Source organism: Coturnix japonica, chromosome 12, assembly GCF_054131305.1.
Source record: "Coturnix japonica strain WE chromosome 12, WE-NBRP24, whole genome shotgun sequence".
In the NCBI taxonomy this organism is placed as follows: domain Eukaryota; kingdom Metazoa; phylum Chordata; class Aves; order Galliformes; family Phasianidae; genus Coturnix; species Coturnix japonica.
The window spans coordinates 14,347,899-14,369,973 of NC_140674.1; the positions used below are offsets into that span (position 1 = coordinate 14,347,899).

General features: G+C 48.3%; 1 long non-coding RNA gene across 1 annotated transcript; it reads right to left on the reverse strand.

Moving 5' to 3' along the window:
• Window positions 1–14,594: 14,594 nt before the first annotated feature.
• On the reverse strand, window positions 14,595–16,338 carry LOC146758862 (uncharacterized). The gene is made up of 2 exons (XR_014933587.1): window positions 16,068–16,338; window positions 14,595–15,501 (listed from the first exon to the last, which is right to left on the reverse strand). It is a non-coding gene; the product is annotated as an uncharacterized LOC146758862 (long non-coding RNA).
• Between the last annotated feature and the right edge of the window lie 5,737 nt (window positions 16,339–22,075).

A 22,075-nucleotide genomic window follows, 5' to 3' on the forward strand; every position in this document is an offset into this window, starting at 1 on the left:
GAGATGTGAATCCCACCAGGATCAGAACCCCAACCACAGCAGAAAACTCTGATTAATGGCCCCAGGAGAGCTGCAGAGTAGCCTCAAGAATTGACCTCTTTCTGAGATAGATGTATATTTTGTCTGTCTTACAGAAAAGCATAAAGAACCATTGAGAAAATGAGAATGTGGGCCCCCTCTCTCCCAGTGGCCTTTCAGAAGCATTTTGTGTCACCTATAATAGGTTGATTGTTGGACAAGATGATCTTAATGCTCTTTCCAACTTTAACGGTTCTACAGTTCTACAGCTCCTCGTCCATGCTGAGCAGTAGTGCTGAATGCTGACAAGGCCAAGCTTGCACAAACCTGTCAGATAGTTGGGGAAACTGGACTTCAAATGGCACTTTATGATTTGTTGCAAGCAGCAGGTTGGGATGAGTTGAGGTATTTGTCACTGCTGCTGCTGTTTGCGTTGTTGTTACTTCTCACCTTCTCCTTTTTCCAACCAATTAGCTTCAATTTGTTTTGGCAGAGGACATGATCATTGGGGCTGGGTTCCAGATGGTTGGGCACTCAGTCGCTCGCCATAAATAAGGCTGGATGAGAAGTGCTCCTGGCAGTATGCACTCAAAGCTGGGCTGCAAAGAGCTGGGGCTGCTGGGCCAGAGAATCCCAGGAAGCAGTGGGAGGGCTCTGCAAGGCACAGACCTACTCTGAGTCCTGTGGGGAGGGCATCACCTCTCCTTAGAAATCTCCCAATATGGATTTGTTACCATCGCCAGACAACTACTTGCAGAGCACCTCTACCTTTGCTACTCCTTTGTCTCTGAGTTAACATTCTCTTGCTATTGCCTTTGTCTTGGAGGTGTGAAGAACAAGCCTCCTCAATTGTCCCTTGCATAGAATCATACAATCATTAAGGTCGGAAAAGACCATTAAGATCATCTAGTCCAAATGTCAGCCCACCCCCACTATGCCCACTAACCACATCCCTCAGAGCCACATCCCCACGTTTCTTAAACACCTCCAAGGCCTGTGACTTTCCCACCTCCCTGGGCAGCCTGTGCCATTGCCTCACCAACACCCTTCTGTCTGCCTGTGGATCGTCTCTTGCTGCTGGGATAGACAGGACAGAATCTGTTCTGCAAGGCTGGCAGCCTGTTGGGCTCTGATGAACACCATAAGGAAGCAAATCCTGCAAAGAAATTCAGGAAGTTTTCAAAGTTTTTCTAATTTTGAGACATTTTCGGTGTATTCCTAACAAATAATGCTGTTAACAAAGCAGTGCCTGAATCCCTCTTACTGTAAAACCTTTAATTGATCACCTTCTGTAACACTTAAAGATCTTCATAAGAGAGTCGAAAGCGCAAAGCTTACTATTGTTATTGTCTCAGTATTTACAAAATGGTCAACTGCAAACAGAATAGTTATCCAGCATTTTGTATTAGCCTGGGTATGTAGGCATCTGCTGGCAGTGTCTTATGCTTCAGGACAAATCTGATTATCAATACATTAATTAAGTAACAGATAGAAAGCAATATTCTGTCAGAAGAGATCAATTGTGTGAATGCTGAACACAGCTGCTGTGCACCATGATCCATGTTGTACTTAGGCCAAGCTTAAGGCAGCTGTGCAGAAGTGTTGCACAGGTGTGATGTATTTATTGAGGCAATGAAGCTGGTCTTATCGCCGCATGCAGGAGCCTGAGCAAAATGCTGTTGCAAATACCGCAGGGGTCAATGCAATCAATGGAATATGTCTCATCTTGTCTTGAGCCCAATCATCACTGTGTCACTCCAGTACACAAAAGCAAGGGTTTTTTTCCACTCACTTGTTTCTAGTTCAGGATTTTCTGGAGAGACTTTGTAGAAACAAACCTCAGGTCGAGGAGCACAAGCACTGAGCAAATGGGCTCTCTTGCAGGACACACCCAGACCCTGCACCACTGGGAAACTGCAGATCCCGTAGCCCACGGCTATTCACTTGCAAAGAGATGGAGCAAAAAACTGGCAACACTTAAAGATGTGCAAATGGGAGGCACAGATGTAGCACTGACCAGAACCCACAGCTCACCCAGCCGCTCTCAAACAGGTTTGGATGTAGCTCAGTTCTCCTCTAAGCCCATTACAAATGCAAGTACACTGGACACACCTATTTTGCAAGATGAGAGAATCACGGCAGTATCTGAAGGAGTTGGAGATGGAAGTGATCTATGAGGTCTGTTTGCAATCTCTCATAAGCCAGGCAGAATTTTGCCTGGGCTATATCTGTTCCTTTGCGTGGTCTTGTTTTTAATCACTCAAGCAAAGGGACTCGAGCAGCCTGGCAAAGTTATGTCATTCTGCTGCAGCAGTGACACTGGAGAACCTTATATCTCTGATCAGAACCGAGCCCCACAGTTGTACAATGTGTACTTAGGCATGTTTGATGTGGTTGAACAAATCCTATGCAGAAATGCATTTAATTTCTGTAAGTACTCATCTTCCAAGAATTTTTAAGACCTTGCAATAAACACAGCCAAAGCCATCATTCAACAAATTGAAATCACAGTTATATAAATGGGGTTGCTATATTCAGATTAATTTTAACCCCAGTGACTTTTTCTTGTAATCCAGCAAACTGAGTGGGTCACCAGAAGCCATGGTCGGAGCGGTGAGTGGGCATTCCTTCTCTGGCATCTCCACCACTACCATGGTAACCTAAGGCACTTCCCCAGGGACTCCCACCTGGGCAGCATGCACTTGATAACATACTTATATGGATGTACTGAGAGTCATTCCTGTATTTGACATGTCAGGTGAATTCAGTGCTGTTTCCTGCAGTCTACATATGGGTCTGTCCCTTTGTGGTAGTGACTGCTTTCAAGTGAGTAATGTCCCACCACATGCAAACCGGTAGCAGTAAACAGCTCAGATAAAATGTGATGGTAGAAGTCACTTTTTTCACTATTCAGGGCTGTAGTTTTCTTCTCTTGGAAGCATACAAGAAGGTGCCTTCCTAGCAGCTCAAAGAGATTGTGGTGCAGATAAGTCACAATGTGCATGCCACGCTCTGCTTGCTGTGCTCACACAAGGTAGAACAAGTCCCCTCTGCTGGAGACATAGGACTCTAAGAATAAATGCCCAGAGGATTTCCTAGCTTGGTTGCATCCAGCCAACAAACATCTTTTGTTTTCTTAATGTGATCCTGGAGGTTTCCGGGGTCAGCAGAGCTAAATAAAACAACCAGCAGCAACGCTGTGGCCTAGGAAAGGGCAAACAGATTCAAAGGCTGAATTCCTCTTGGTGGCACAGCTCCTCTACAGAGTGAAGAAAGTGTTGTAAGTCATCAGAAAAGCAAGCAATGACCTGTGGTGAAATTCAGGGCCTGGTGACATACACAGTGCCTTGCTAACAGCATCCACAGGTGGGTCAGGAAGAGCTTCTGAAGGGTACAGTCTCACCAGAAATCCAGTGCCTCCAGTAGGCTGCATATCCTGATGGTTAGACCTGATGATCTTAATGGTCTTTTCCAACCTTAATGATTCTACAGTTCTAAGCTAAAAGCTTCTCTGACACTTATCTTTTTAGACACCAGAATTATACAAAGCTACGGATAAAAACAATGAAATTACACGGACTTCTCAAACTTGGGGAAAAAAAAGAAAAAACAAAATGGCTGGGATCTTGATAGGCCAAATATTTGAGTTGGGAATTTGAGGACATCTGTAGATTGTACCCCAACAAGATCATCCTTTTTTTCCCTCGTTTTCCAGGCAAAGCTGGCAGTTTTCTGCCCTTAGCACATGGTGTTGCCTAATGAGAACACAGAGCAGGCCAGCCCAGAGCCAGCTTTCTGTCTGGTCCAGGAACCATCTTCTGGCACTGAGAAAAATGGCTGAGGATTGATGGGTTGTGAGTGTGGTGCCAGACACATCCTGCTGCTCCAGCTCATCTCAGATCTGTCTGGATCCCCTTCTTCCCTGCCCAACTGGCAGAGCACACAGGCTGCAACAAGGTAAGCTGGGGTTCGGGGCAATGTGAGCCTTTGTTGTGCAGCATGGGAGCTAATCTGGCTGCTGAGAGATGTAAAGGCATCCTGGGAGCCTTTTGAATTTAGAGCCATGAATGCAATTCCAAATACTGAGGATATTTTAAAGTGGTCCCAGGCCTTGGCCAGGTATTGCAACACGTGAAAGCCATGCAGCCAAGTCAAAGAATCACAGAATCACAAATCATTAAGGTTGGAAAATGCCACCTTACCATGCCCACTAACCACATCCGTCAGAGCCATATCTCACATTTCTTGAACACATCTAGGGATGGTGGGACCCCACCTCCCTAGGCAGCCTGTGCCAGTGCCTCATGGCTCTTTTTGAGAAAAAACTTTTCCTAATGTCCAACCTGAACCTGGTGTGACTTAAAGCCATCACCTCTCGTCCAGTCACTGTTACCTGGGAGCAGAGACCGACAACAACCTCACCACAAACTCCTGTCAGGGAGCTGTAGAGAGCAATAATGTCTCCCTGAGCTTCCCCTTCTCTAATTGGACCATCCCAGTTCCCTCAGCTGTTCCCTATAAAACATGTCCTCCAGGCCCTTCACAGCTTTGCTGTCCTTTTCTGGACACCCTCCAGAATCACAATGTCTTTCCAGGTTCTTGAGGGTGCCATGAAGAGAAGTATTGTAGGTATTTCTCCTCCATTAGCATATCCCTGCTGCACAAGCCTCAATTTGGCACTGCACGTGTTGCTAAACCTCCACACCTCGCAATCCTCACCCTCTGCAGAGAGGCACGGAGCCCAATGCAGAACAGCGAGGTGCCACGCACAGCCCTCCCCACCGACAGATGCCACCCCACTGGGCATGGGCAGGGTGCACAGCACCTCCTCGCAGCACCCTCTCCAAAAATAATAATATAAGTTTTAAACTTTGGGCTTAGGAGACGGGACTGGGGGAGGGCTGGAGGTGGCCCCGTTGCTTCACGCTGTGCATTAGCAGCCGAGTTCGCAAACACAAGGTGCGCTGTCAGAATGGCCCGGGGCAAAGTTTGTACTTTGCTTGAATTCTAACTTTTGTTTACCAAGGTAATAAACCGGTCTTCTCTTCCAGGTGTAAATGCTATTATGAAAAGGCATATTTGTGTTTCATCTCACCTCAGATGTACAGTATGTGCTCACATCCTACACCATGTGTACAGCCCACACTGCTCCGAGAGCAAGAAGAAACGAAAAGGGATAAAAATAAACATCCCCACTCTGTCCTCAGCAACACAGCGTTTGGGACCTGAATGGGATCACTCACTTCACACCCTGTGAGTAGCCTTGACGATGGGTTCAGCCCTTTCCTGCATCCCACTTAGTGCAGACCCAGTGTGGGGAGCTGGGGAGGTGATCCCATACAGCTGGACAGGCATAGAGCTGAGTTAGTTTCCACCCAACTAGTCAGCTTGGGTCCCTTCCTGTGAAGCTGCCCACATCCCCACAGTGCCACATGCATTCAGGTATATGTTCAGTGAAATCTCACTGAAACCAACAGCAGAGAGAGGAGAAGTAGGTGAAAAAAAATAGGAAAAAAACCCTGGCATTGTTGTTTCTTTCACTTCACCTCCTGTTCCTGGTGGCGTGCCCACTTGGCAAGATCTAGAGATAGCAGACGCGTTCTGGATAAAAATGACCTAAATGTTTCCTCATCCCTTCAAACCTGTTCGGTGGCCTTCTGTCTGCAACCCACGAGTAATTTGGCCTGGCCGCTGCAGCCGGCACCTGAGCGCTCATGAAAACCAACGCCACGAGATCTGCAGTGAATGAAGTGGTCAGGGATCTGCTCCAGTGCGTGGCTTCCCCTGCACAGCATGGCATGGTTTAACACAGCACAGCATGGCATGGCAAGGTATGGCACAGTGGGCAAGAGCACCGCTTGCAGAACCAGCATGCCTGCTCCTGGCATCACTTTGCTTCTATCCCACTATGGTACTGACTTCACCTGCTCCCACAAAGCTTATAAAATTTCATGAGATGACATCTTGAAAAGCTCAGTGTGAAGCGCCAAGCTCGGATGGAGCCCTCACAGAAGCTGACCAGCTGCAGGTCAGCGGTAATTTCCTCCCTCGCCTGTTGTAGCCCTTTATGAGCACATTTAAGAGGGCAATAACTGCACAGTAATTTTTTTATTCTTTTATTTTTTAACACAAACTATTTATTCTATTAAAAAGCCGTGCCTGGAACTCCATCTGTGCAGCAGAACAGCACTGGGAGAGACGGATGAAAAAGGGCTGAGGAAGATGGCAGTCCCTATAGCATACAGTGACGGTGATGGTGCCCAGCACGGGCGCTTTCTCAGAATGTTTTGCTCTTGAAATCAGAAACCCTGCAGATGGATCCAGACTGCCAGCATCATACAGGTCTGAGCCTGCCTGCGCCCAGCCGCCCTCCCCACCCCCAGTGTTTATGCTGAAGCGCTCACTTCGATGTGGGCCCCATAGTGCCCCAAGATCCACAGCCCTGTGGTGCTCTGCTCACCCCAGTGCTGGACCTGGGGCAGATGAGGGGGATGTTCATCCCCTGCTGTGCCTCTGCTGTCCCACTGAACCTCACCTGAAGTGGTTCGATGTTATGTATGTGTTTTTTATTTTTTTCTGAGTGTCTCAAAGGCTTTTAGCAAGTTTTAGATGTTCTCTGTTATTTCTGAGGGACATGAGGCAGGGGTAGGCTGGTGGTTGGACTCTATGATCTTAGAGCTCTTTTCCAACCAGAATGATTCCATGATTCTCAGCTTGTATGATTCCTTTATAAACTGGGTTTATAAAGCCCACAGGAAAGCAGTTCCCCTCAGCTGCCAAACCACACCTGGGTCCACCCCTGAGGACGGACGGAGCAACGTGTCACCCCAGTTTGGGAACAGGTGTGTTCAGTGGCCAGATCAAGGTGCATTAAGAGACCTAGAACTTGTTTGACATGGGCTATTATTTCATGGCATCTGGAGCCTATTCCACGCATCCTTTAAGTGCTCCAGCAAAGTAATGGCCCTGGCCAGGCTTTCCAATCATGTTCCTCTAACATGTCAGATTGGTTCTTCCAGAACAGGGAGGGGGTGGCGTTTTGCCAGCATTATGTAAGAAGCAGAGTGATTGCGTAAGTTCAGTTGGTCGCAAAGGTATAAAATAGGCTTTATTGGTTGTTATTACCGCAGGAAATATTTCCAGAGGCCTCTGGGCATTTGTACAAAGAGCTTGTCCTCTTCTAGATCTGGGCTTCCTGGGAATTCTCTTTCTTCTGGGTGGTTTTGCCGTTAGAAAATAAGAATTGTGCAAAGGGAAATGTTTGGTTTTGCACAGGAAACAAGCAGTAGAAGGACACTGTATGTCATTTCAGTGGAGCTCCCTGAAAAGCTTGAGTCACCTTATTGATGTGCAAGCTGTGCCCAGGCAAAAGCAGATGCTGGTTTTAAACCAGTCCCCAGATGCAAGTATCCAGGTGGGGTTCAGGTGGGGTCCAGGTGGGGTCCAGGTGTGCTGTGCTCTTGTGTCTTTCAGAGGAAGGGAAGAATGATGCAGCATCTGCAAGCAATCAGAATGTGACCCACTGTAGCACACAAAGAGAAATGGCAAACTTAGCTTTGTTTCTCTGAATAACTCACAGAGACTCACAACATTAAGCATATGGAAAATGCTTTGCAAGACCAAGGGCTGATCAGAAGCTAATGCATTCCCAGGTTCAATAACAAGTACACTCTGTACATCGCAGGAATGGCAGCCTGCCCAGAGCTTTTGGGCAGATGCTGTTTCTAAAGAAATTAAATGCACGAATAGATAATAACCGAAGAAATCCCTGCTGGAATAGAGAATGGACAACCTCCATCTGATAAAATCAAGTTCTTGCTCAATCATTCCGCACTCGAACACGAAGACCAACCTGAGTCAGTCCTGAAGGTCCTGGAGCCTTCAGACAAGTGGTTGGGTTTCTATGGGTTTCTTTCCTGTTTGTCACACTGTGCCTTGTCCTTGGAACTGGCAAAACACAGCAGGGATGTCTCCTCTGTCACATTTGGGACATTGCAGGAGGTCAGCTGGCTCTGCAGGACTGAAGGAGTCACCTGGTTCCTTCTCAGCTGGTTCCCTGCAACCCACTCAGGGCAGGAGCAAGGCAGAGAGGAACGTGTGGCTACCCCCTGTCCTCACCATGCAGATCCATGCAAAGCAGGGGGAACCAATGTGACCCAGCAGGGCAGACCTGAAGAACAGCAAGGGGCCCAGTGGTGGGAAGATGAACGTGAGATTAGTGAGGACTGTCTGAGCTCTGACGTGGGAAGCAGTGAGGTGAGGACTGGGGTCAGAGGATGGGGAGAGGTCACCTCAGACTGTCGCAGTGTTTTGAGCAGCTTCCAGCCATGACACAAGGTGATGCTCTCACCTGTCTCCCCCATCTCCTCTGCAGGCTGTGCTCTGCGTGTGGCTGGGATGTGGTTCTTGACCACTGGGACCACCGCTGGGATGCTTCTGAGATGTCTCATGGTAAGAGGAAGGTTCAGTGCAACAGTCATCCAGTCCAACTGCAACGTGTGAGGTTCCTGGATCTCATGCAAGCTCTGAGAGACATTTCTGGTCTGTGTGACAAGTGGTTTATTTTCAACACCTATAGCACAGAAGGCAAGTGAGATGATGGGCTGTCATCTAGGGCACTTTACACTCATTTAGTGCCAACTATGTTACAATATCATTTTGATGTCACTATTTCCTCCTGATGAAATAATAATAATAAAAAAAAATAATAAAAATCCACTGCCAGACAACATTTCTCAGCAGGGAGATCTCTGCATTTGTTTTCCATTACATCTACTTTGTATGACTTCACTGACTTGTGCAGCAGAGGAAGAGAAAGAGAGAGGGAACAAAATTTATACATTTCTATAACTTTAAATCCTTTTAATTATAGAAGTCTGAAGCCTTAAAAACTACCTGAATTTGAGGCGTCAACATGAAGTTGATATAGTGAAGTATTCGTGGGGGTTGGGATTAAAGCTGACATTTTTTAGTGATTAAATTTGAGAACCTGTTGAGCAGAGCTGGGTTTTCATTATTCCCTTGACATGAGTGGAAAGATTCAAAATGTGACAGTTTCTAAGCAGCCAGCATGTCTCTGTGGAGTCTGCATACCTCGGGGAGATGCTGAGCCCTCTTAGAGAGACCTTATCCACACAGAATATTGTCTGTTGAGAATGGCAGTGCAGTATCTACTCAAGGACCATCTCAGGGCATCTGTCCTCAGGAAGAGCCTTGTTCCCCGAGGAAAGCACTCCATGGAGGATTATCCTGCTAAGTAACCTGCAAATGAGCTCTGCAAGGTCCAGGTTTTCCTGGACAACTAGGAGTGCACAGGCTGGAAAAGGCCCAAGCTCCCTGAGAAGCAGTCCAAGGGGCAGCTCAGGGGCAAAGTACTGAGCCACTGAGATTTGGCAGCAGGGTTTGGTGACGCCTGGACTGGGCTTTGATCAATCTAGCACTCTTGCTCAGGAGTTTCCTTGTTCAATCAAGATGCTCCATCCTACCTGAGGCAGACAAGACACTAACTTCTGCATGGCTCTGAAGGTAAAAATAGGCAATAAAGGTACCTGGGGGAAATGGGAGACTTCCAGCCCTCAAAAGGACAGGAACTCTGCAGTGCAGAGGAGCTGAGATGGGCTGCCAACTCCCACAGCATCAAGAGAACATCATCTCTAAACCTTCCTCCTCATCAAAGGTTCATTCCCTCATGCTCGCTGTTGCAGGAAAAGCAAAGCCTTGCATTTCTATGGGTCCAACACACCAAGCCACAGAATCACAGAATCATTAAAGTTGGAAAAGGTCAGTAAGATCACCTAGTCCTAAGATCACCCATCCCCACCATGCCCACTAACCATTTCCCTCAGTGCCACATCTCCACTGTTTTTGAACACCTACAGGGAGAGCAACTCCATCACCCCACTGTGCAGCCTGTGAAAGTGAAGCAGCTTTTCCTTATATCCAACCTCTCAGAGAAGCAGCTTTTCCTTGTATCCAACCTGAAGTTGCTGCCCTCCTGCACCTCCTGAGCACTCTGATGGTAGAGCTCACCAGAAAACTGTGCTTCCTGCAGGAAAAGCAATTCTGAGCTTCATTATTTTTCTCCTTCTGCTCTTTACTTCTTTCTCCATGAAGGGGAGGGGAATTGAGCAGGGGGAGCACACTAGAAGTGTATGGTATAGGGGAAAAAATATCTGTTGCTCTTTAATCGGGAGAATTTCCTTGATGCAGACAAATCTCTTTGCCCAGAGGGCTGAATTGCTTCTGCTTCCAGCTGCTGAGAACCACACTTTGTTTGATGGGAATCTGATGAAAATCTTAAGTGGTGGCAAAAATGGAAATGTTGCGGAGATTGCTGCCGGATCCCTCCAAAAGGTCACGTCTGGATGCTGAGAAGGTGTTTTCAGCACCTCTTTGGACCAAACCTATTAGCGGGATGGCTTTGCCTGAGATAAATAGTTTAGGAAAAGTGGGTGACAGATGGGGAGGAGTGAGGAATCAACGTCCTTCAGTGCCTGCACATGACTGGGAGTGGTGACCTGTGAGTGCTGGATAAGAGGTTTTACCTGGGGACTTTCAGTCTCCTAATTCCAGATCTAGTACCAGTAACTTGCATTTCCCCCTCCGAAAAAAATATTGGTAGAGTAATTCAGAGTGCTACAAAGGTGGTGCTATGCAAATGTCTGGTGGGAAATACAGCTGTCTGAAAGCATTGATAGCCTGTGGTTTCATTTATGTGGTGGCTGTTAATGTGTCTAATGGTTCTGAGAAGAGCTGCACGAAAAAATGAATTTGGGGTTGTGTTGTTTTATGAATAGTTCTGAAAAGTCAGGAAGGAGGGAATTAGTTCAGATTGCAGCTAGAACTATTTATTTAAATTACAGCATACGTGAAAGGTGAGGAGAAAATGCCGCACTTTGATTTGGAGCAATTTACAAGTAAAATGGAGGGGAATTTCAAACTGAAATAAACATTGCAAATGTACTTTCTTGGAATGTTTTTCTCAGGACAACCCATTTAGCACAACCAGCACTAATGCTCTCAACTATTTGTCACCTAATTTGCATTTTTCACACAGGGGGGAGTTTCAGGTGAAATATTTTCACCCAGCCCTGAGCCTGGGAATATCTCAGCTGGACACTCCCACCCAACAGCTAAGGACCCATCCCAGTGCCTGGATGAGGGTTTGTGTGTCATAGAGTCATAGAATGGTTGGGTTGGAAGGGACCTCAAAGACTATCCAGTTTCAGCATGGAATAACAGCATCATAGAATGGCTGGGTTGGAAGGGACATCAGAGCCCACCCAGTTCTGACACCTTGCCATGGACTGACTGGCACCCACTATAACACATTGCCTGGGGTCCTAACCAGCATGACTTTAAACACTTCCAGGGATTGAGCATCCACAGCTTCTCTGGACATGCTTCCTCCTGAGTCACCCTCCTCCCACCATCCATAGTCCTACAGACCCCCAGTCTGCAGGCAGAGGAACCCATGCCCCAGCTTTGCCCCAACTCCATCATCCAGGTCACAGATCCAGGGACAAAAAACATCACTCCCAGCACAAGGCCAGCTCTTTGGCTGAGTGGCTGCAGAGAGATCAGCCCTTCAGGGCTTTTTCTATGATGGGAGGTGCAGCACCTTCTCCCCCACACCCTCCAAAGGGTGCCAGAAGGTGGTGGCACAGCACAACCTGGGTGGACCTCAGCCAGCCCCAAGTCCCACGGAGCACAGCAGTGGTTAATAACATTGGGAAGCCATGGCAAGGAGCAACATTTTTCTCAGTGGTAAGTAAAGTGAGAGGAAATAGTTTTTCTCCTGAAATGGCCTGAAAGTCCGTTTTATAGCCATGTGCATTAACTCTTCAGTAGTAGCAAGCTTTGGAGATACCGCTAACGACTGCCATGAATCTTTTGGAGCAGCATGGAACAGAGCAGCTTTGGAAATAGTTCATATTTTCTGAAACAGCTCAAAAAACCACCACAAAAGTAGCCTGAATTTCCCATCCTCCAGAAGCTGGGGGGGGAGGGGGGAGGGGGGAGGGGTCTGGGAGGGGCAAGGCATTTTTAACCCCACCTCCTTTCACATAACTTTAATCATTCCCTGTGACCTGCAAGTGAGACAATGAAATAGTGTGCTGTGGCCTGAGAACCATTCATTAATGTTTACAAGACACAGAGATAATAGGGGAAGAGAACATACGGGGAAGGGTGCTTGCTACTAAATGATAGAAACAGAGTTTGGTCTCTGCAATTACTTATGCCCTCAGAACTGAGCAGGTGTACAGGTTTTAATGGTTTGGGCCCAAAGACACCTTCAGATCAACTTGCTTGCTGTGGGATCACAGGACCCACTCAGCTGCTCTGGGTGGGAAGGGGATGTGGGGCAGGGGAGGTCCAACAGGACAAGCGCTGTTTGGGTTTTCCAGTGCCAATTACACTAGGAATGGAAATATCTATTTTCATTTTCCCCATCCCAGACATTCCAGGGAGCATAGGCCGTGGCTGGGCTATTTTTAAAGCCAACAAGTTCTTCAGATGAAAAAGCAAAGTTCCCGATCCCGCGAATGCTGCAGTGGAAGGATCTGTCCCCTGTCATCCAGGCTCCCTGCCAGCTGGCCCCACTGCCCGCCAAGCCCCGTCCCAGCAACGCACAAGCTGTCTCGTATCTAGCAGGTCGGGCTGGAACAATGAGATTGAGACATTGCAAGATAGCATCTGGGAGAGAGAAATCAAGGTGAGTTGGTTTGTCAATCCTGGCCTCATGCCGTAAAACAAATAGCCAGCGTGTTGCCATCACAGCTCTGGCTGTGCTGTGCCTTCCTGGCACATCTCTATGTCTGTCCATACTGCACATGCCCATCTGTTCGATGCCTGGTGCCACAGCCCTTCCATCCTGCAGTGCCATCACACCCCCTGTGCACCCCAAGGGCACCGTGCTGCCTGGAGCATCTCTATCAATGCTGGATGGTTTGGGGCAGAAAAGCAATTTCTGAGTGCAATAGAGACACTTGCGTAGTGTGTCTTAAATGGAAAAGGGTTTTACTCTAGAAAAATGCAAAACCAAACTTACTTCCATTTGCTGTGTTTGCTCTCTCTTATCAGCACTGCGTGTTGGCACATGGTGCCAGCAGGTTCTGCTCCAGCACCAGCCCGCTGCAACCTTCTCATGTTCCTAGCACAGTTCTATACTGGCTACTTTGTACCCATTGAAACATCTCACTTCCTTTGTTAGATCAAGGTCTTCTCATCCCCTGTTACAATTCAGCATTTCAGCATTTGGAAACAGCGATCTTCAGCTGTTCTGGGTCCCTGCAAGGATACTGTAATTGCCCAGCACCTGGCTCTGGCTGCAATCAGCAGCAAACTGCAAACCAGGGCTGCAGAGAGCCCAGCCAGACACAGCTTGCCCTACTCCCAGGAAAGCAGCATTTGGGGAGGTGGGATTAAAGGGGCCTTCCCTTCTGCTGCCAGTGTTACTTACAGCAACACCTCGAATAAAGTAGCAATGCTGTGCGAGGATAATAAAGCCACTCTCACTATAAAAGTATTGCGTGATTGCAGCAAATATCTCGAAGGACTCTATGACAGTAATTAACCCATCCATCCTATCTGGATCATAAAAAACAGTTATCCACCTTCTGCTGCAGGGTCAGCAAAAAGAAGACTCGCATTTCCCAAAGGCTCCTTTGACTTTCATTGCTCCTCGTTAGCCCCATGCACATGGGAATGGAGAGAGGGAAATTCTCAGTGTTATTATTATGTCACAGCCTACATACAGGCCCAACTAAGGCCAAGGGAGTTGCTTTGCTGGATCCCACCTGCTGAGTGCTTGGAGAGAGTTTCGCTGCCTGTGGATGCACTCGCTAAGATCCCTGTCCCATAACCTTGTAAGGCATTGCCTTGAAGCCTCCATAAAGGAACATGAGTCTGAATGCCTCTTTTGAGACACTCACCTGCTGAGGATTAATGAACCCTCAAGATACTGGGAATGCTGCTACTAACAAGGTTGGCCGATGCCTGTGTTGTCCAGGGGCTGCAGGCATCTTAACTGAGCTCTTCCTGCTCAAGAGAAAGCTAATTAATCAGCTCTGCTATTCTGGCATCACCCAAAAGTGAAAATACTTTCTGGCAGAGCAGCAGGCACAAAATTAGCTGCTGCATTAAACTGCCAAATCTCCTTTACTCCTTTATTAGTTGCATTTGGTGATGATGAGGAGCGAGGCATTAACCGGTCCCCGATGGATAAAGAAACTATTACTTTGCTTTCTCATTGCAGCAGGGAGGAGGAAATAGGTTTTATTAGTGAGATTTCCTTGAAGACATTCACTTGACTTTGTGGCATCAGAGACGGAAGAGAAATGAAGAACACAGAACTCTTGGCACAGTGGGAGAGATTGTGAACAGATAATAAAAGAGCGAAGCACCGGGTCAGCTGGGATCTGAGACACACAGAGGTGGCTGAATCCTTGCAGCAGGTCAAAGCTCTGATGGTCTGCTGGGCTCAGTTTCTGTGCTGGCACTGGGAGCCTAAACCATGAAACTCGTTGGTAACAAACGGTTCTGATTCACCGGAGTGGCATACAACAGAGATGACACATTATTAAATCTTATTTTATTATTATTTTCAAAATTAGATTTTGGTCTTTTAGATCAGTTTTAGATGCTGAATAATACAGCGTGAGCCTCCTAAAGGGAGAAGCAGACAGGGAGAGCCCTTGTGAATCACAGCATTCAGTGCTGTAGGAAAAAATTTCTTCTCAGAGTGGTGATGCAGTGGTGCAGGCTGCCCAGGGAGGTGGTGGAGTCACCATCCCTGGAGGTGTTCAAGAACTGTGGAGATGCAGCACTAGGGGATATGGCCTACAGTGGTCATAAACAAGAGCTGATGGTTGGACTAGATGATCTTATCAATCTTGCCAACCTTAATGATTCCATGATTCTATGTTCTGGCAGAGAGTTGGCCTAAGATGGTGGGGGGGATTTGATGCACACATGTAGGGTGGAAGCTGGAAGAATAAAACATATGCAAATAAGTCCTGCAATGGGCAGTCAGAAACCTGAAGCCATGCTGACAAGTTGGCAGCTTCCAAAAGGATATGGTGGCCCAGGGCTGTGCTGGTCGGGCCATTGGCCCACCTCATCCTCCTGTTCTTCACCACTGAGGAGCCATCCTCATTCCGTGGGCTCCTAGTGCCCAGGCACTTGGAGGGCTTGGAAGATGAATGGCACAAAACCATCTAGCCTCATTGGTTCTGACACCAAGAGCAAGGAGCAGCACAGGCAGCTTCATCCGTGCTTTTTGCCCTTGGAGGGGAGCACCTCCCCAGCTCACCACAGCACAGGGACATGCACTTGTCTCATAGGACGTGTTTTCCAAGCGCCTGGCTATGGCTGGTCCTCCTCCAGCTTCGCTTTCAGTGTGCACGTTGTTGGTAATTGCAGCCCTGAGAGCAGAGCTGCATGGTTTGGCTTCACTCACAAACACTCGCAGATGAAAAGTGCCTGAGAGAGCAGGGTATTGTTATTACTAATAATTACAAAAATTAACCAAATATTTGTCTTGCAGCATCCAACCCCGCTGCTGTTTCTTGCATAAATCACACGCGCTCCCCAGCTGCCAAAACCAAGTCCCAGTCTCGCTCCATGAGCCCTCTGGTATCAAAAAAGGGGGCAAAAATTGCCTTGGGTCTGAAAGCATCGTCTGCTCCAGCAATTAATTTAATTGGCTTAAAAATAATGCAGGTAGGCTGCAGATTGACAAGAAGCCCAATGAGGCCCAGGGGCTGACCCCGTACCTCGGGGTTTTCCTCCCAGAGCGATGCACCGCGTACTGCCGGGCTCTCATAAAACGTTTATCAATGCCTGGGCATCTTCCAAGCCCAGAAAGGGTGCGTGTGGAGAGAGGTCTCCCCTTGCCGTCAGCAGGGACTGGATTTCATCACTTGTTTTAATTCACTTCTTTATAATTTTATTGCATTTCCCACCCCCCCCACCCCCTCAACCCCCCTCCTTTTTCTAATAAGCTCTCCTAACACCTAATAAAATCAGTCCTTTTCCCTTCTACTTACCTCCCCCTGCTGCCATCGCGATTACCTAGGCAAGAAAAACACAGCGCACGGGGTTCTGCCGGCTGAGGTTCAGTGACTGATTTCAACCGACGTGAGCAGAATCAGCAATAAACCTCAATGTCACGGCATTCTGCTTCCTCCTTCCTCTGTGTTGCATGAAATATCTGAAGGGGACAAACGCTGAGGAGGGAAAGGAATCCTATCGGGTCGCATGGCCAAAAATGAAACTAAGAACGGAGCCATTTCCAGAGAGGGGGTTGCAGTCAGCTGTGCGATGGTTGTCTGTAATAGATGGCTTCTCACTGCTGCGATCTCTACAGTTCTCCTACCTCAGCATCTTGCAGCCCATAATGGGTTATTCTTTCCAGCATCTTTTTGGTGCCGTGCCATTGTCTCACCCACATTTTAGCAATGGGGACCAGAGGAAGCCAAGCCCATCTCCCCTCACCTCCGTTGGCACCTATTTCTCTCCGGTCATACTCAACAAACCCATCTGTATTCTGGTCACCGGGCTATTTATCCCTGATTTTACTTGTAAAATGTACGTAAAAGTGCTCTGTGACCACAGAGAGGCAAACAAAGCTCATAAAACCCCAAGTTGGTTATTTCCTGCTCTGCTTTCAAAACATCATAATTTTAGCAGACAATTAAACTCCCCAATTTCCAAGGGAGGAAAGCATACAAATACTTTTGAGGATCTGAGCCCACAGGGTTATGTAAGGAATTAGCAGGAGGGCATTAACCCCACTGCTGAGCAGCATCGTGGTAAGGGGGACGCACCAGAGGGAAAAAGAAATCACAGAAAGGAGTAAAATTGAAGTCAGGATAATGCAAAAAAATAAAACAAAAACACAAAAAATAATTGCCATCACGCTGCTCCAGGTCAGGGTATCTCCTGATTTGATACTATGCAGCTCTGCCCAAAGCCAGGACAAATAAACCCAGTTTGCTGTGGGTTGCTCTGTGGGGTCAGGTGGGAGCTGGGGTCTCACAGTGCACTGACAGCCCCTTCCCTTGGCACCACTGGGTGCTTTACGTGGGGCACAACGAGGCTCCAGCAAGAACAGGGCAAGGCAGCACGAGTGCAGGGTTTTCACATCTCGTCAAGGAGCTCTGCATTCCTCCCTCCAGCCTGGAACTGCTTATTAAACACGTTGTCATAATAAAACCAAACTATTGCAGAAATAAGAATAAACATATATATATATTTAAAAATAAAAATAAAATGAGCAGGATTTGGGGAAGCCATAGGGCTGCTGTGGGCCCTACCCACCCTTTAGGCATTTGGGTGACCTTCAGGGACGTGGAGGCACAAAGCAGGGCAGCAGCACGTCCCCTTGTCCCAGCCAAGGTGGGCTGGAAGGGAAACCTGGCTGCTAGCCCATGTCTAACACTGCCACGGTGCCATTTATCACCCCACGAGCACTCGATTGAACACAGCCGTACCCAGGGATCCTCCCGGGGTGACTTGTTGAGACGGGAATTCGTCCTAAGGGAGAGAGGAGGGCAAATCTCAGGGTAAAGTATGGTGTTTTGTGATGGGAATTGGTTGGAGGGGAAAGGAGAGAAGAGCTGCAAAATTCAGAGGGGTCAATGAGACTTCTGAAAGCAAGAAGAATGGGGGAAGAGAGGGGGAAATACTCATTAAAAAGAAATAGAGAGGAGGAAGAAAAAAGCAGTTGGGTTCGGCTTCCAGCTCCCATTTCTGCTTTGTAGGAATTACAGAGCATTTGTCATTGACTGGATTAAATAAAAATAATCCCGGAGTTAAATTATTTTTAGGACTTGAAGAGTTACATTTCGATGGGCAATAATCTGCTTGTAATGCACTAATGGGGTAATGGCAATTTCATAGGGCTCGGAGATCGATCCTGCCCCGTGTGCCATGTACCTATGCAAATAAATACCCCGTTCAGTCAGTGTCCATATCGCACAATCTGCCTGCTTCCCTCTCCTTTAATATTTAATTATTGAAAACAAGGAGAAATCCCATAGGAACCTCGGTCTCAGAAAATAGCTGGATTATTCTTGTCGTCCGACAGCAACAGAAAAAGAATTGAGAAAATCTGATTCTTCTTCAGCCCTAAAACTGAAACTCAAATAGGGAAAAGAAGAAGGAAAAAAAAAAAAAAAAGGACGAGGAGAAAAAAATATATCAAACCAACTCTCTCCCCCCCCCCTCATATGAATATTCTGCTTCTTTTTATTGTAGCTATTCATAGTCATACCTAAATGCAGCCTATAAATCCAGAGATCTATTATTTAACGCTCTCACTACTAGTATGAAAAAATAAATAGATAAAGTATTTAGTTGGCAATGAGTTTAATTGAACTCCTCTCAGAGGCATCGTGCTGTTGCCAGCCGGGCTTGTAGGGATGGTGAGGAGGAATAAAGATTTCGGGAGGCAGCAGAACGAATAACAGCCACTTTCACCATGATTTTTGGAGACTCTCCCACCCAGTCCCCAAATCCTCAATGTTTAAATCAAAGCACCTCACCACAGCAAAATGTGTAGGGGATAAAAACAACGCCCGTGCTTTATTTGAACAGAGAACTTGAAATTCCTGCAGCACCTCAGATGGGCTGAGAGGTGCGAGGAGCTGCAAGAGCCCCGTGCCCGGCGTGCAGCCTGCAGGCAGAAAATCACCCCAATTCCCCCCCCTTCAATTCCCAAAGGCAAAACTTCAGGGCGCTCTTCTCCCCGGGTCTTCTGCTTTTTTGATACTGTGGATCTGAGAGGTTCTCGAACAAGAAATAAATAGCACTGTTAACCATCCACGGCCTTTATTCTCTCTGTTTGTGTGGTGGTTTTTTTTTCCTCAAATCAACCTTTTTTTGTATTAGTTTTGAAGTAACCCTGAGCAAATGAGGAGGTATTTGTGGCGTTAGTGAAGGGTTCGAATCTCAACAGCTGATAGCTGTCGGATCTGCAGCACTGGGACCAGTCGGTGTCCCAGCACCAAAGATTTCCAAAGGTTTCACGATGGCAAAAGGTGAGAAAAAATTGGGTTAATGACTGTGATGGGAACATAGGGTGGGATGGGAACGTGGGGGTGCCCACCACTGGGCACACAAAGGCTCTAGACCCGCAAAGTCCCATCGAGGTGATGTCAGACTCTGGCCTGTCAATGGTTAAAAATGGATGGGGATCCCCTGGCTGAGAATCTGGTGATGTCGGGGCTGTTTCCATCCAACCCCACTGAAATCACAGTGAGGCAGAGCCGTGGGCACTGTGCTGTGCTGCACACCTCCGTGGGAGCGATGCTTGCTGGGCCTCACCCCCAGTGCCAGCATGATGGGGCAGGCAGCAAGCGCCGTAAGTCGTTTCTAACAGCAAGTTTGCACTGTCTCAGGGCATGGAGGGATAGATCGATAATTTGGGCAACTGCACAGGGATATATCCTGGGTCTTAATCTGAGCACAGTGAGACCAGGAAGATCAGAAAGGGCTTTGTGCAGGAAATCCATCCAAGTAATGCTTACTGCCCCAGTTGGGGCACACAGCACATGAGCAGCAGCTCTCGGGCAGAGCGATGCCATCGCATGTAGTTGGGAGGCACCACGGGACACCCCCACTGCCGTCCATCCCTCCATCCCTCTGTAGTGCCCTCCTTCCTGCTGCAGGCCCAGCACTGAGCACTGAGCATTCTGCATGGGGTGTGATGGGGTCAATGAAATGAGGCTGGGGGCTGTAGGGTTGAGGCAGGAGCATGGGGTCGGGTGGGAGATACAGCTCAGGTGTGCCTGGGGTGTGCTGGAACAGCCACATTCCAGCTTTTCCACTTCCAGCCCCTTGTTTGCAGTAGAAGCGAGCCAGACTGCGATCGCTCCAATTAAATCAAAACACAACAGCAACAAAAAAGAAGAAAATAACAAAAAATCCACCACGCACCCCACAGTGCCGCACTCCCTGCCATTCATACTCACCCCTGCTGGAGCCAATGCCTCCCCAACACCAAGGGAAACATTTTGTTCTGTGCAATGGTTGCAGCCGGCACATGGCCGAGAGCCGAGCAGGGTTTGTGTTAATTGCAACCCTGAGTTGTCCTGAGTGTGGGCAGGGGGGCTGCAGGGAACTGGGGTTGTGCTGCAGGAATCTCCTTATCAATAAAAGTAAGTCTAACCCGTGGCAATTAAGGAGAAGCAGATGGGATGTGTGCACGGTGGTGTGGTTTACTTGGAAGTGAAACTCAGCACAGTGCCCCAGCAGTCAGTGGGATGGGAGTGCTGTCCCTGCACAGCACTAAACCCCCCCAGATTCCATCAGAGGAAAAAGGGAGCTCTGAGCAATGCTTGAGCTGATGCTGTCAGAGGGCAAACTTAATCGGTTTGTTGTGATGATACACGAGAAAAAAAAAGGGGGGGGGAGGGATGGGGGGGGGAAGCAGCCCATGTGATTTGTATGCAAATTGGGTGAATGGACGGTTAAAAAAGCCCGAAATGTCAGGTAGATAAGATCTCATGCACCTCCAGCACTGTCATGGTATTCTTCGTGCGTGACATTCATACTGGAAACCGAAGCACGTTACAGAAATCAGACACCCACAAAAAGCTCTGAGATTGCACCGAGAACAGAACAGGTTCCTGCACAGCACCGACCTCTGACCAAAACAATATATATATCTATATAAAAACACAAAAGTAGGTTAGATTAATAAACGAGATAGCTCCACGGAGGCAGGGAATGCACACACACAGCCCTGTGCGTGCAGCCATCCCCAGGCTGGGACTGGTGGTGGCTTTGAGGCTGAGTGTCCCTCTCCTGGACTTGTTGTTTTTGTACAGGGCTGAGGAAGGCTCGTGGCCTGAAGGAGTTAATTAAGGAGTTCATTTCCGAAGAAAAATATCCTAAAGGGGCTCTGTTTATTTAGCAAAGGACGATGCACTTCTTCCAGGAGTGCGGCTCACCTGGAAACAGGCCTTCAAGATGCTCCAAACCCATCGCTATGGGGCTAAGGCCCCACAGCCTCTCACCCACCTCCAGCTCTGAAGTCCCCAGTGCAGAGCTGGGGCAGCAGTTGTACCCTGGCCCCGGCCCCAGCCCCTGTGGCAGAAGCACCTGCAGAAGCATTAAGTGCAGCCCCTGTGATGCCCCCATCCCTGCATCACCAGGGCCGCAACCCCTGGTGCAGGATTAGGGCAGGGAGTAACCCACCAACTGCTGCCCCCTCAATGTCATCTCCCATTCAGGTGGCTGCCACCAAATGCAAAGGGATCACCCCTTTAAGCCAAGCGGGCACAGCAGTGGGCCAGGGGCGATGAGGCCTCATCTGCTCATCACCAATAGGAGCAGGGAGGGGGGGGTCCCAAAGAAATGCATCTCTCCCCCCACCCCAAAGCCACCATTGCTGCTTTCAGGGCCCTGAAGTGGCATTAGGACGCAGCACGGCAGCCCCGGCAGCGAGGAATGAGAAGGCATTAAATTGGAGGAGAAACGCCAAAAATAAAGAAAGCAACCCACGAATGAAGCCAGGCCGAGCTTCGGGCCCAGCGGGGCTGCTGCTGGTTGACCCCAAACAAGGGACATTCCGGGACCGGGCGCACACTGAGCCCACCACGGAGCGGCTCCGGAGTTGAACGGAGCGGCACAACCCCGGCCCGGCAAAGCGAAAGCATCGAGCTGCAGGAGAACGACAAACAGCAAAGAGCTTGTTTTGTTCTGTTTGTTTCTTAACCCACTTGGCTTTTTAATTCCAAATAGAATAAACATGAAAAACAAAATAAATAAAAAAAAAAGAAAAGAAATGGAAAGAAGGAAAGCCCCGAGGGCAGCCAACGGGATGGGTCCGTGGCAGCGGGGGCAGCTCCGGTAATGCCGGACTCAGAGCGATCGGTAGCGCCGCGCCATCTCCACACCGGGCTAAAGGACAACTCTCCGCACCGTCCCACCCCACCACCCCCCCCCAGCCCCGAGCATTTCGGCTCCGAGTCTCGTCCTGAGCCCCGCTCTGACGGCTCCGGAACGAGCCGCAGCGGGAGCCGCGCCGGTTGCGTTCATTGACACATCT